The sequence below is a fragment of the Cryptomeria japonica genome, chromosome 1, assembly GCF_030272615.1.
Source record: "Cryptomeria japonica chromosome 1, Sugi_1.0, whole genome shotgun sequence".
NCBI lineage: Eukaryota > Viridiplantae > Streptophyta > Pinopsida > Cupressales > Cupressaceae > Cryptomeria > Cryptomeria japonica.
This window is the reverse complement of record NC_081405.1, coordinates 235977833-235992350: the sequence shown is the minus strand read 5'-3', so window position 1 is coordinate 235992350 and position 14518 is coordinate 235977833. Positions and strand designations below refer to the sequence as shown.

Sequence of the window (14518 nt, the reverse complement as noted above, 5' to 3'; positions counted from 1 at the left end):
ATGAGCTCAACGCTTTAAGTTTTAGTGGTTATGAATATGGTATATATATAATTGATACTTTTTGTCTTGATAAGACTAAGTTTCTGAGGTTTGAGTTGTGATTTTACAGGGACCTGTATGTAACATACATTGTGGAGAGTCTACGATGATGAGGTGTACCTGAACTTTCATTTTGAAGCAATTCAAGTAAAGTTAATATCGAATACAAGTTAAGCGATAATCCAATTAAAAACATAATGATTAAATACAAATTAGATAATTTTCCAGCCTAAGTATGGTAATACAAAGTATTACCTATACATTGTAATGTTTTTGACATGTCTAATAGGTTCCTTGTATCTTCTGAGAAGGACTTAGCTTATGGGGGCATGTAGTGTATTTATTTGATTTTGTACTGACCGAGTACAATATTTTTTATGTTGCAAGGGTGAAATTAATGCAATATAGTGTACTTGCTTCATTGAACGGTGCCTTGACAGTAAAGGCTAAAAGCATGTTATATATATTTGGATATTTGGTTTAAACTTTTTGCTTTTTGTGAGAACTTTTGTGCATCCTATAATTTATGTTGGGCCTCATGCATATCACAATAATTTAGTAGATATTTTGGACATTAGTAGATATTTTGGTCAAATGTATGGATATGAGTAGATAAATTGGTCAAATTGTCAATAATATAAAAGATGACACAAATGTATGGAAATTAGTAGATAAAATTATGACAGCTACATATTTAGTCAATTTAATTTGAAAGTAGTTGATAATAATCCAATACCATAAGGGTTATATGGTACTCGCTAAGTTTTCTCATCCATTATCATTATCTTATGCTTACCATCTAGTAAGTGATTTAATACCGTTACGATGGAGCAAATTGGAAGTAACATCTTTCTTGTAGATGATAGTAAGTCATATAATAATTGAGCAGCAGATTAAATGCACACCCTGTGAACATGATAATGCGATGGAACCAAACATAGTCATGGCCGCTGTCATTCTTTTGTCGGATGAGCGGTCATGGCCTTCGTCGAAAGAGTCTCGGGTGCAATCAGAATTCCGACGCCCCCCAGGAAACATCCAACAAGGATGTTGTATGTCCCACGATATTCTCTCATCAGACGAGAGTCAAAATTTTGATGTCCACCCAGGAAAAATTTGACGAGGATGTTGTATGTCCAATGACATTCTCTCGTCAGATGAGCGGTCATGGTCATCGTCAGAAGAGTCTCGGGTGCCGTCGGAATTCCAACATCAGTCAATGAAACATTCGATGGGGATGTTGTATGTTCGATGACATTCTCTCGTCGGATGGGAGTCAGAATTCCAACGTCCACCAAGGAAACATCCGACGAGGATGCTGTATGCCTGATGACATTCTCTCATTGGATGAGCGGTCATGGCCACCATCAGAAGAGTCCCGAGTGGTGTCAGAATTCCGACCTTGGCGAGCACCATCAAAATGTCTGATTACAATTTTTCAACGACTGCGTTTATTGGCAATTCAATGAAAAATAGTCAAAATTCCGATGGGCGGTCGTCAGAATTGAGCCCCAAATGTACTAGTGTGAGAGAGATGAGGATGTTACTGACATGAAATAAAGGGTCCTCTTAAGCCATGAGAAATGCCCAAAAATTTAACCTCTACCTCTTCAATCATCTTCGCCAAGTCACAAATTCTTCAATACACCCTTTCATCTCTTTCCCTAGGCTTCATATCTTCACCTTGCTTAACAACTTTGTTCCAAGTTGGGATCTTACAAATTTATAGATGAGGTAAGTTTTAAATTTCTTTATTCTATCAGCGATGTAGAAGTATGCTATGTGGAACATCTTCCAAGTCATGGGGACCTCTTTGTCTAGTTGAGTTTTCAACTCCTTTTAAAAGATAGGAATATTGCAGAACAACAACATTTTATGCACATGGGCATCCTCTTGGAGAGGATAGTTGTTGGTCCAATAATATAGAAACTCCTAGAATATGGTGGGAAGTGTGACATTTCATGACTTGCCCCTAGAGAAAAGTAGGCTAGGTGGAGGGTATAATATCCCACTAAAGGATCCACGCCTATTTGATTGAGGGAATCATAAATTTATTGCTAAATGTCTTGAAAGCGAATTTTAAAGAATCTTATTTACCTCTCCAAAAAAACAAAAGAAAAAAAATGCCTATTTAATTTAATAATAATAAAGGTATCAATAGAGACTCTTCTTTTTAAAGATGAAATACTAAAAAATTAGGATAATTCCTAGTGATAAATAATAAAATTTAACAAGTATATAGAAAGATGAACAAAAAAATAACATGCAAGGAAGAAATGTGGAGAGGGTAAAGGAAGTGGGTGCCTTGCAAGGAATTAGATTGTTAGCTATAACTTAAGTAAGAGCATGCACATGGATTTTATAATCTTTTGAAAGTTACTATGGTCATTGCTATTCACTTCTCACCAAAATTACTAGGTAAGATTAGAAATGGTGAGCATAAACACATTTGAATCCAAAATAACTTTGTATTGTTAAAAATTTATTGTGTTCTATTTGAATTGCTAGGAATATTTGCCTTAGTTTACTTATATTACATAATGAACAATGATTGATGATTTTTTACTTATTTTTGGTTGGAACAATGTTGATAATATTTCTAAAAGTTTTGATTAAGTTAAATGATTTTTTTTTAGTTTGTGTACTTGTAACATGTTATCACCAATATTTACCTGTCAAATCATAGAGCATCATGCCACCATTATATTTTGTTTTTAAGATTTAGTGTTTTCTCTACTACTACTCTTACAAGTGAATTTTTTTAATGAATTGTACAAACATACATACAAAAAATAAATTATTATAAGAAATTCATTACACATCTAAAAATATTAATATTAATTAATATTATATAAAAATCTTAATATAACAAGAGTTGTGATACAACTAGAGTCCCTCCCTTTTGCCAAAAAAATGAGATTTGTTCTATGTTCAAAACATTTATTTGATACGGGGAAATAATTGTTACAATGTAGGAAATAGTTGTTTTGTGGTAGATCACTCTTCAATGTTTGGATACTCCCCATCAACTCTGATGTTGGTGATATTTTTTTGGTCATGCAATGCTAGTAGCATACTACTAAACATTTTTATCTTCTCTATCCTACTTTATTAGCTTTCTACAATGTTAATACATGAGAAAAGATGCTACATATCAACAATCTATATTAGTATATTCTATATGACCTTCCCTACTATAGTAAAAGTGCATAGAATTTAAAAAAAAATCTACAATCATGCATGCTATTGCACTTGATGCCACCAATAACCCAAGTAAGGATAAGAAACTACAAACAAGCAATTTCCTTTGAGTTGAACTATTAAGTATTTAACAAAATTATTAAGTAGGAGAACAAAGCATCACTTAGATAAGTAAAAATATGATAGATATATTTCCAGCTCTGAAAAACAAAATAAATAAAGTGGAAAAATGAGGTAGTATGGAAAAAATTGCATAAAATGAAAGGCTAACTTCTAAAGTGCATCGAGGATGCAATTTAATGGATGAACTATAGTAGCTTGACTTGTATGCCTTTAAATACTCGAACTTGCTTCTTGCATTCAATAAAGGATTAAATTCTTTAGCAATATCAATCAAGTGTTGCAAAATGTGAAAGGATTGAATGAAAGCATAAGAATCTTAAAACAATCAAATGATTTCTTGATTACTTGTCAAGCTAGATAGTTATCTAAGATTGGTCCTATGGCACTGTTTCATGCTCAAGACCTCAAAGATTATTGGAATCCTCACTTAATTTCATAGTACTATACAATGAAGGACATGCTTCTACTAATACCTTCTTGCATTTTAGAGGAAATACAAATAGAAATGCAATTGACAATGTCATAATCAAATGGATTAGATTATATGTCCAAGAAATGGCCAAGGCCCACAGAGACTGAATGCATCTGTTGTTGCCTTGTAGGGATGAAGGATGTAGCATGCAATAAATAGATAATTGAAGTAGGAATTGTATTCAACACGTTGAAAAAAATGAGTCAACTAGGTTTCTTTGCAATTCCCATTAAAGTCAAAACTATGATAAAGGGAGCAACATACTTAAGGAGACATTTTATCTAACTACTTATTTGAGGGAAACAAAGTACACCATGCATTAGTTTTGGAGTGATAATTAAACAAAACTACATATTCTATTACAAATTTGATCTAAATGTTTTCTTTGTTCTTAGAATAACTTTAGATTTTTTACTAGAGAACAAATGGGAGGATATGTACATAATATAGCCTTAGAAGAGGCTAGAAAGCTCTTTTTGGAGATGCCTCAACACTACATTGTTGCTTGGAGCACCTATGCACAAAATGGCTATGTTGATGAGACAATGGAGTTTCTTTAGAAAATGCTAGAGATAAATAAGGGTTTGTAGAATATAATGATTGCTGAATATGAATAGAATGGGAAATTTGAAGAGTCTCTAAAGCCTTTTCAATAAATGTAGGTAACTAGTTTGAAGCTAAACTCAATTATATGGTCCAATGTTCTTCCCGGATGTTGAAAATTGATTGCTTTTGATCACAACAAGTAGGTGCTTGAAGGAATAATAAGGATGGATACGAGACAAACAACTTTGTGAGTAGTGCGCTTATAGACATATATGCCAAATGTGATTACATAAGGAAGCACACAAATTCTTTGGCAAAATGATTGAATGGGATGTTGTCTCATAGATGACAATAAATTATGGGATATACTATGCATGGGTGTGTTATTATGTCCCTTCAACTCTTTGAAGAAATGCATTAGTCCAAGACAAAGTTGAACCATGTTACAATCATTTGAGTTCTCTTTGCTTGCTTCCATCCAACACTAGTGCGACAAGGCTGAAAACACTAGTTATTAAAAGACCAGATGGACTAAGAACATTTATTGCATGCCCCTTGGTACACATGTATGCAAACTGTGGTGGCATAGACAAACCATGTAAATTGTATATAGAATTGCATGCCAAAATGTAGCTAGATGTGGTATTGTCTCTTGTAATCTACAACTAACAATCATAGCTTGGTGTGCAATGAGTATGACAAAGAGGTGTGGAATGTCAATCAAGAATTTTTTTGGTCTATTAGTTACAAACATTTGTGTACTAGATGAGGTCAAATAGAAGGCCAAACATGTTCTAATTAATTAGAACTATATTTCTAATATAATTTAATAAAATTATAATTACAATTATAACTTAATCTATATAAATAACATTTTGGTAATAAAATATAATAACATTTATCCTAAATCTAATTAATTATAATTATTTTAAGATTATATTATTTTAATTGTATTTAATAATATTAATTATAATTTATCATTAAATTTATTGTAAATATAATATTAAACTTAATCTTAGATTTAATTTTTAAATTTGATATTATTTAAACTTTTTATACAAGTTTATTAATTAAAAATAAGTATAATAATAAAATAATTAACTTATTTTATGTAAGATTTTTATAAATATTTAATTGATTTTAATATCAATCATATAAATATAATTTTTCAACATAAAATAAAAACTTAAAAATTTAATTTAAGTTCTAATATAATAAAAATCATTAAAAACTCAACAAATAAAAAATAATTTATTTGAATGTAATAAATATAAAAATATCACAAAATAAAACGTAAACAAATAAATTCACAAAAAATAAAAAATGAATGCAAATACTTTTTGGGTATAATATTAACTGCATGTGTAAATCCCTGTTAAATCCATTTTCAACATTAGTAAACATTTTAATTGTTCACCTTTCCTCATTTCTGATTGGATGCAACATAAAAACAATTAAAGAGCTGGGAATAATGTGCTCAGCCAATAGAAAAAAATTAATAAAATCAGAAAAAAAAAAATTTAAATAAAACGCTCTACAATGTTTTATTTCCTTGGCTACAACGGTAAAGAAAATTCAAATGGCATGTGAAGTTAACATTATAACCCTTGGCATTTTTCTGGTAAGAGTTTGGCTGGTTCAATTACATCACAGACCCTCCACAAATCATCATCTTTCTTCATCTTCTGGAGCTTATCCTTCAATTTCAATTTTCCCTTTAGTTTATTCTCCTCTTCTTCACCCCAAACCAACCCTGAAACCTGCAAAAATTCCTCTTCAAATGATAAGCCTTTCCACGCCTTCCATAAAGAAGATTGTGAATGATTGCCAACATTTCATCACCTGCTTGGATAGTTTATATGCCACATTTGGAATGTTCTTAAGCTGTGTGCCTTTGCCCTGTTCAATGATGAATTCTCTGGGGCTATCCCTAATGGTGGAAGGATCAAAGGTTTTTACAGGATTTTTTTCTCTACACAGGCCGATCCAGCGGAGTAGTAGGCGTTGAAAGTAAATCCTCGGTTTTCTCTTCTCTAAATTCTTCAGCCATATCGAGATTCGAACCTGTGACTTAAGGTTCAAACCCTGGAATTCAAAATTTGTAAGGTAATACAAAATTTATTTACTGTCATAGATCATTTATTGTTTTGATTTGTTCCGCCAAGATGCGTTAATCAGGTTTATGAACAATATTTAACTCTGAAAACTCCCTGGTTCATGATTTTTATCTATTATTTGTTTTTCAGTTTTTCACATTCTGGCTGGTAAAAGATGAAGAGGCAAAACAGAGGATCAGAAAATAGCAATCAAATGAGATCAAATTCCCTCTTTCAGGTAATTCTTTGTAGAGTTTATCTTTATTTTTACATATCTGTGGTAGCAGATGAAGTAGCAGAGTAATGTATCGTTTACCCTGCCCAATAAAATTGTGCATTGATAAACACCCTATGAAATTTAATAATAGATCATTCAAAATTGCATGAAAAATTGACCTCTAAGAATTAATTTTTGCTATGATGACATTCTGCTTCATTAAATTCATGAGGCTAAGGCACAAAAGCACCTCTACTCATTCTTGGATAGATGTAGGGCTAAAATAGCCAGCAAATGTAACCCTAATCACTTTCTACTTTCCACCATTGAAAACTATTTCAAAATTGCATTAAAACCATGCAAAAGAAAGTTTACAACATAAGTTAGATTACAAGATGAGCCAAAAAGGATTTTGCAGTGAACTATCTAATAAGTTTGAAGAATATGCTAGTAGTAGTCCTACACAAAAAATGAAGAGAGATGCCATGCAACAACCGAGAACACCATTTTTAAAACAAAGAACTAAGCATTGATTAATAAATAGTCCATACAGTTAGACACGTAAGTACATTTACATTTGTTTGATGCATATGTATTGTTTGGGAGATGTTCATGCCCTCTTACAAAGTGCAATGGTTAAATGAAGTAAACATCATGTCCTCTTACAAAGTGCAATGGTTAAATGAAGTAAACAAATTTGAATTCAGTAGAATTCATATTGGGATTTAAAAAACCATGCTAATTATTTTTCTACCAAATATAATGTAGCAATTTGACTACAACCAAGCCAATTGCTCTACTCGACATTATAACAACAATTTATTGACTAAGAAAGAGGGGCTGCAGTTCCATATAATATGGCATGGTAAAAAAATTCTTACCATACAAAAACATAAAACAACATGTTCATACCCTTTTACAAAGTACAAATTCATGTAATGATTAAATGGTGTAAACAATTTTGAAGTCAATTAAATTCATATTGAGATTTCAAAAATCATTCTAATTAATTTTCTACCAAATAATGTAGCAATTCCACTACAACCAAGCCAATTGCTTTAGTTGACACCATAACAACAATTTGTTGACTGAGAAATAAGGGCCGAGTTCCATATAAGATGCCCATTATGGTTCATACAGGTTAAGGCAAGTGTGGAAGATGAAACAAAAAAAAAACCCTTGGAAGAAACTTGTTTCAAAGTAAAGATCCATGTAGTTTTTGTGAATGGAGAAAGAACAATGATAAAAATGATAAAAGCTTCTGTAGCTTCCATAAAATTGCTCTTGCTTGTTGTACTTGTAATTATGAAAGACTTTATAGCAAAAACAAAGATTCATTTTAAGAGTGTGAGTTTGGTGAAATGTCACAAAGTTTTAAACCAAATAGTCAAGTCATTTCATGGGCTGTCATGATCACAGCTCATATGGAATATGAACACGTTGGTGATTCCTTAGTACTTCTAACACAAATGAGAAGGACATAGCCCAACCACTTTACCTTTCTACCATTCTCCCAGCATGATTTAAGAGAAAAACAGGAAGACAAGAAGACATCGGCCAAGGCAAGTGTGGAAGATGAAAAAAAAAACCTTATTTTTCTTTGGAAGAAACTAAGATGTGTGGACAGGTAAGAGTAGTGAGCAGAGATGAAAATAAGACAGTTTTATTAATTAGAAATAAGAATTTGAATGGATTTCCTGAATGTGAATTGTATGCTGAGCGATATAAGAGAAGGGAAAAAATTCATGTGTGGGGGGTTGCGAAGGGTAAGTTGGAGAGAGAGCCTCGATTGAGTAGTGCTGAGTGTGAGAGAGGCCATTGAAGGTCATATTTGTAACTAATGTGTTGCAGATTTAAAAGAATGAAACTATAATTCATTGTTGCAAGCTTCTGTTGAGTTAAAAACAGAGACTCTATTTTGTAAGTTTGTTTTGTGTTTTGTATTTGAGTGTTGAAGGCAGGAGAGAGTTTCTTTTGTCATGCATCAGAAAGAGAACAACCTAATTTAGTAGAAGAGCCTCAACCAAAGAGCACTTGGGACTTTTGTGTAACCTATTGTGTAGAATAGGATATCAAGAACTCTGTTGATAATCTTAACGGGCAAAGCCACATTCAAATAATAGTTCTAGTTTCATGTAGTCGCAACTGCCCTGGTAAACATGTATCCAAAATTTGGAAGCATACCACCACTGCACATAATTCTTTTTACTTCAACAATAGCCACGTCTAACAGAAAATGCAGAATGTGGAAGCATAGCCACAACACGTGCGTTGTTCAATATGCAAATTGTAGAAGCACAGCAACGCCACGTGCACTGTTTCAAATCTAAAAGGTGGAAGCAAAGTCTAAGCATAGAAAGTGGAGATTGAATTTTCCAAATTTTCTTAAAAAGAAACCCCAGCAAAAATATGAGGGACCAAAGAGGAAAAAGCACAAATAATGAAATAAATCAGTTTAAGGGAAAAATCAATCCAGATCAGTGTTTCCGAGGTAGCAACTAATTACAAACATAGTTAAGTGAAAACATTAGTCTCTGCCTAACTAAGCTAGGTGAAAGACTAACAAACTAAGTCCCTTAAATTTTATACTCGGTATGACTGGTTGCCGTGATAAACTATGATCATTGTTGTTGTTGTTGTTATTTCTATAGTTTATTTAATTGCTCATCACATCATATTGTCTAACAGGAGAATGTCAATAAATTTTAACAATCATAGAGCTCGTGGAAATCATTTAGTAGAGGAAAAACCATCAATCGCAGACATGTCAGTTGGTCTGCACAGAGAGCTTTTTAAAGCTCTACTAACAGTTGTGTACAAAGCAGAGCAAATGAAAATTGTGCTTGAGTGTACAGTTTACTTGTTGGAATTCTAGGAAAATGAAAAAGGCAGGAAGAATTGCCCAAATCATTAGGGTTTGGAAAAATGGTTGAAACTAACAAAGCAGAAGAGATAATGACACCCATGAAGAGCCTACCAAGAAAAGGAGACTAGCTTCTACCAAGGATTCACAAATCATGATAGAGGCATGCTAGCTAGTCATTTTATCACCTAATTTCTTCCAAGAATTTATTGAGTGATATCTTTGGTAATCGTTACAAATATTAGGAAAAATCTTGGCAAGGATGGGAAAGGAAAGCTAATCCCATTTTTCTTGAGGAAAGGCCTAACTATGTAGGATTTGGGTACTACAAAAGAACAAACAGAGATTAGAAAACACTCTAGTGCTGCCTATACATAAGTAGCTTTGATGGACAAGGATAACAAGCTATGTCTACATCAAAACCATCTCAAACCCAACAATCTAATTGCTTATTGAGACAAGTAGGTGACAACTCATACTTGAAGCATAAGCCACGACGTTAGTTTTGCCACTCACATGTTGTACCACAAATGTATCTTTGTAAAAGGAGATCTAGTTGACATTGTTATGGGATAGTTTGTCTTGAGATTTGGTATATTTTAGTGCTTGATTCTCCATCAAGATGAATTATACTAGATAAAGAAGCTTAGAAATAAACATTTTACACTATTCTCATGTGTAAGAAAGCATATTTCTTAGACACAAATTAATCTTCAAATTTATATAAATACTCAGGAACTTGACACTAAAATAATATAACCAGTCACTTGATTCATAACATTAATGTGCCTCACATACATAATTAGAGCGGGTCTTATTACTTCCAAAGGGTATATGAACCATAATTAAAGTTACAAATACAAATAGGAAAATATGAGCGACTCATACTGATTTCCTTGAATCACCTAATATCTTCTATAACTGAATGCCCAATGCGTAGCTATGGAGTTATGCTCAACTTAGCTTGATGTTGTCGCCACACATGCAACAAGGATAACTAATTGTTTTGATATAGAAAATTTCCTCCTCTTCACAAATTGATATAATCTATTCTAGATTTATAATACTGCGGTATCCCTGGTGCTCACACATTGAGTATTGGTCTCCACGGGAAGAGTCAATAGTTGGCTAGTTGCTTGTATTGTGAGGAGAAAGCCTTACTACTAATGACCCCTTACCATGTTGAATATTGGATCTCTCCTTGCTCCATCTGATAGATTGGAAGGATGAAGGCAACACAAGGAATGGTGATTACAAACAAACAACTTAAAATCCAATCCTTGAGGTCCAGTTTCGGAGGCAGAGATAAACCTTTGGGTTTTGAATTCTTGTAAAAAGAATGTGTCTACACATGAAACTAATATTTTTTAAAATCCTCACCTGCATGCAACACATATAATATGCTAATCACCAATTTCCAGGCACTACTGTTTTTCTAGTCATCTGTCCTCTATGAATCTATCTCCTCTCTTGTTTTGAAGCCTTGAAACCGCTGCATTCTCGCAGAAGCCGAAAAATTGGCGAATAACTTTAATCTTAAAAACTCTACAATCTTGCAAAGGTCAGAGCACTACCTAAAGAAATGTGTGTTCTCTCCCATCGAAAGTCTAAAAAACTTTCTTGTCATTCTGCAACCGAAACAGAGGCCAATAGTAGAGTGCCAAAAAAATTTAAACTAATACTGACCTTAACAATTATGCAACTTTACCAAGGCAACTAACATCTAAAAATAAACCTTGGGAAATACTAAATCCTGATTGGCTAATCATGCTCAGTTTAGTCACTGTTTAAGGACTCTTCCCCTCCTCTATAGTTCCATGCATGGTAGGAACTAATAATCCTCAAGTAGTGAAAGATATTTGATAGTTGATCGTACCTTCCTAGGTGTTAGTAGCTTATTTGGCATGCACGTGGCATTTTGGGCCATTACGACGAGCTGTTATGTAGTCAATATTTGAAATTAGGGAATTGAGGATCAGGGTTGAGGATTAACTCTTCCCTCTTAAGGTATGCAAGGCTTTAGATTAATAGGGATTAAGGATGACAACACACCAAGAAAACTATTGAATGAGGAAAGTTTGTCAAAGAAAGGGCATTCAAGGAAGAGTTGTTAAGCATAACTTAAACAAGGTATCAAGGTTAAGGGCCAAAAATATGTATTGAGGAATTGACAGACCTTGGGGAATTCAAAGTGGCTAACACGACCCGTAACTTTGACAAGAAACACTAAGAAAATATTTTGTTATATAAAAATAAATTGGATTGTTTGTCCAACCAGAATGAATAGGAATCAAAGATCTTATAGATTATCTTTACTATAAAAACTAATGGACTATTTACCCTGCTAGAATCAATAGGAATAACAGATCTTACTATAGGTTATCTTTACTCAAATAAGTAATCGATTGTTTTCCTTGTTTGAACATCTGAACAAATAGGAATCATAGATTATTTATATATAGACAGCTGAATATATTATGATATTAATAATATAAAATAGCCATCTACCTTTGAAGTTGTTAGCCCTAGTTTATTCATCCTTACTATTATTATCTTTTTTGATTTTGACGTGGCTTACTCTCTATGCCATTACGATGATAATAGTGAGCATCACATGTTAGATCTAGGATGTAATTCAATGTTTTCATAAAATTAATATAAATTTTTAGATATTAAGTTTTAGATTTGACCACTTCAAAGGATATTTTTCTCTTATTCTTTAATTTTTCACACAGTTTTATTTTTCTTGAGAATAAATATTTTGATTTGTTTTAATTTCTTATAGATTGACTCATATTTATGTTTCAGCCATTCATGGCACTGACATTGGATTCATGGGTGGGCCCATTTCTCATGCTGGTATTAGCACTTCTCACAGGCCATTGACAACAGAGGATTACTGAGTTGCATCATCAAATTAGGTTTTTCCTTTTGCCCTTTTCTTTTTCCTTATTTAAAAACTTAGGGTGTGGAATTTTGTCTTTTGCATGTATTTTTGTATTTATTTTATTTTATTTTAAGTACTTTTTTTGTCAAATTGTTATGATTGACAATCAACTACTAGGATTTTCCATGGATGGTAATAATTACAAGGAAGTTGCTATCATTGAAGTTGATGTGTTTGGTGAGGTTGATGTGAACGATTAAACATGAAACCTGGTATGTACATGTGCTTGATGTTTAGATTATTTTCATGATCACCTTGTGTAACCACCATGCTTTGTTATGTGTGTTTTTTTTGTTTATACCCCTCTATGATGAACTTTTAAGAGTAATTTTATAGATTTGGGGTCTTTAATATTGGTATGCATTTCATTACTTTATTTTGTTGCTTTGAATATAAATGAACTACAATAAAAATCGAGATTTATAGATTAAATCATTTATGTGATAATTTATTGCATTATAATATTCTTTCCCTTATCTCTATAAAATATGTCCAACACACATTTGGTTTGTCTAACATACTGAAAACCCTTTAAAAAAACATTTCTCATGTTGACTATGATACAAATCAAATTGAGAGAGAGAGCCTAATCTGCAACAAGTACTCCCTTGACCATAATCTAAGCAAGCAATAACAAATTCAAACATGTTTATTTTTATTTTGCAAAAGAAAACTTATCTTACAGTTTGCGATGTTGCACATTCAAACTCTCTAAACACTCATTCAAAATAGTTTTCAATATATTTGAAATTGCAACAAAGAAAACTTTGAAATTAGCCCTTAATATTTGTCTACAACAAAACTCTATATGTCATGAAGTATTAAGAAGGAAAACTGTTGTTCTTTTATTGAAATTGGAAGGAATTGTTGATACAAATATGAAAATGCTTCTAAAATTTGCGTTACAATGTTCTTCATCCTAAAAGAGCCTGGAAAAGATACAATACCAGCTGAGAGAAAGAAAAGAACTAGGAAAGAATATAAAAGAAGCCTTGAGAGTAACTGAAGATAAGCTGATGAAGAACTATTTGTGCCTGTCAGGACTGAGCTCTAACTGATTGTCCTTTCTTGCTTCTATCTTTATCTTGCATGATTGATTCATCCTGGATCAAATTTGGTGAAGAATGAGATAGAGAAAGGCCTATAATAGTTACAAACTAAGAGTTTTTGGGACCAAACCTCTCCTTGACCCCATGCATTATCCACGTGGGCTCCTAAACTGATGACAAACTATTGCATTATCTTCCAAAATCCCCATTTTTCAGGCCTAAAACTAAAAGCTCCACCTTTGCCTCCAAAACTGATCATGAACTGATTGTCTGATGCTATCAAGTGGTTGCATTATCCTTGATTTAATGAATGATCTAGGATCTTGTTGACTTAACCAAGAGTTTTCTTTCTAAGTCTTCTTTTCCCTCAACACTCTTAAATCATTGTCTTTATACTCATTATAAGACAATGGATTGTCTTTTAGACCTTCTTTTAATTGTTGGCAAACAAGATAAACTAGGATGATATGACTATCCCTAAAAGATTTCTCTGAGAAATGGCTTTTATTGGGACTATTATAACAATATTGCTACTCTATACCCTAGAAGCCTTGTCTTAAATCTTTTCAGTAGTTTTGACTTTTCTCTCTTGTCTTTCTCTCTATCAAAGTCACTGTCTCCCCTTGACAGTACTCCCCTTGCTATGTATTCCTTGAATGGACTACATCTTTCTCCATTCCTTCATTGTCTTCTGTCCATTTATTTTCATGATTTCTCAGAGACAATGACTCATTTCATAAAGAATAGTCATTGTATTTACTCTTCATTGGTGTCTTTATCATGTGCCCTATGAAATCAGCTATCATAGTCATGAGGTCCTTGCTTCTATATTTGCATCATAATATTGAACTCTGAAGTTTTGTAAAGAAAACATCCCTAACCTCTGAATTCTTTGTGACCTTCAATAGCTCTAGAAAAGAAACCAGGACAATGATTGTTTGCTTTGTTCTTTTAGAATGGATATG

The 14518-nt window shown here is 32.7% G+C and overlaps 1 long non-coding RNA gene across 1 annotated transcript; it reads left to right on the top strand.

Moving 5' to 3' along the window:
• Positions 1-5993: 5993 nt before the first annotated feature.
• Positions 5994-12680, top strand: LOC131042271 (uncharacterized). The gene is made up of 3 exons (XR_009105159.2): positions 5994-6487; positions 6628-6715; positions 12366-12680. It is a non-coding gene; the product is annotated as an uncharacterized LOC131042271 (long non-coding RNA).
• Positions 12681-14518: the final 1838 nt, after the last annotated feature.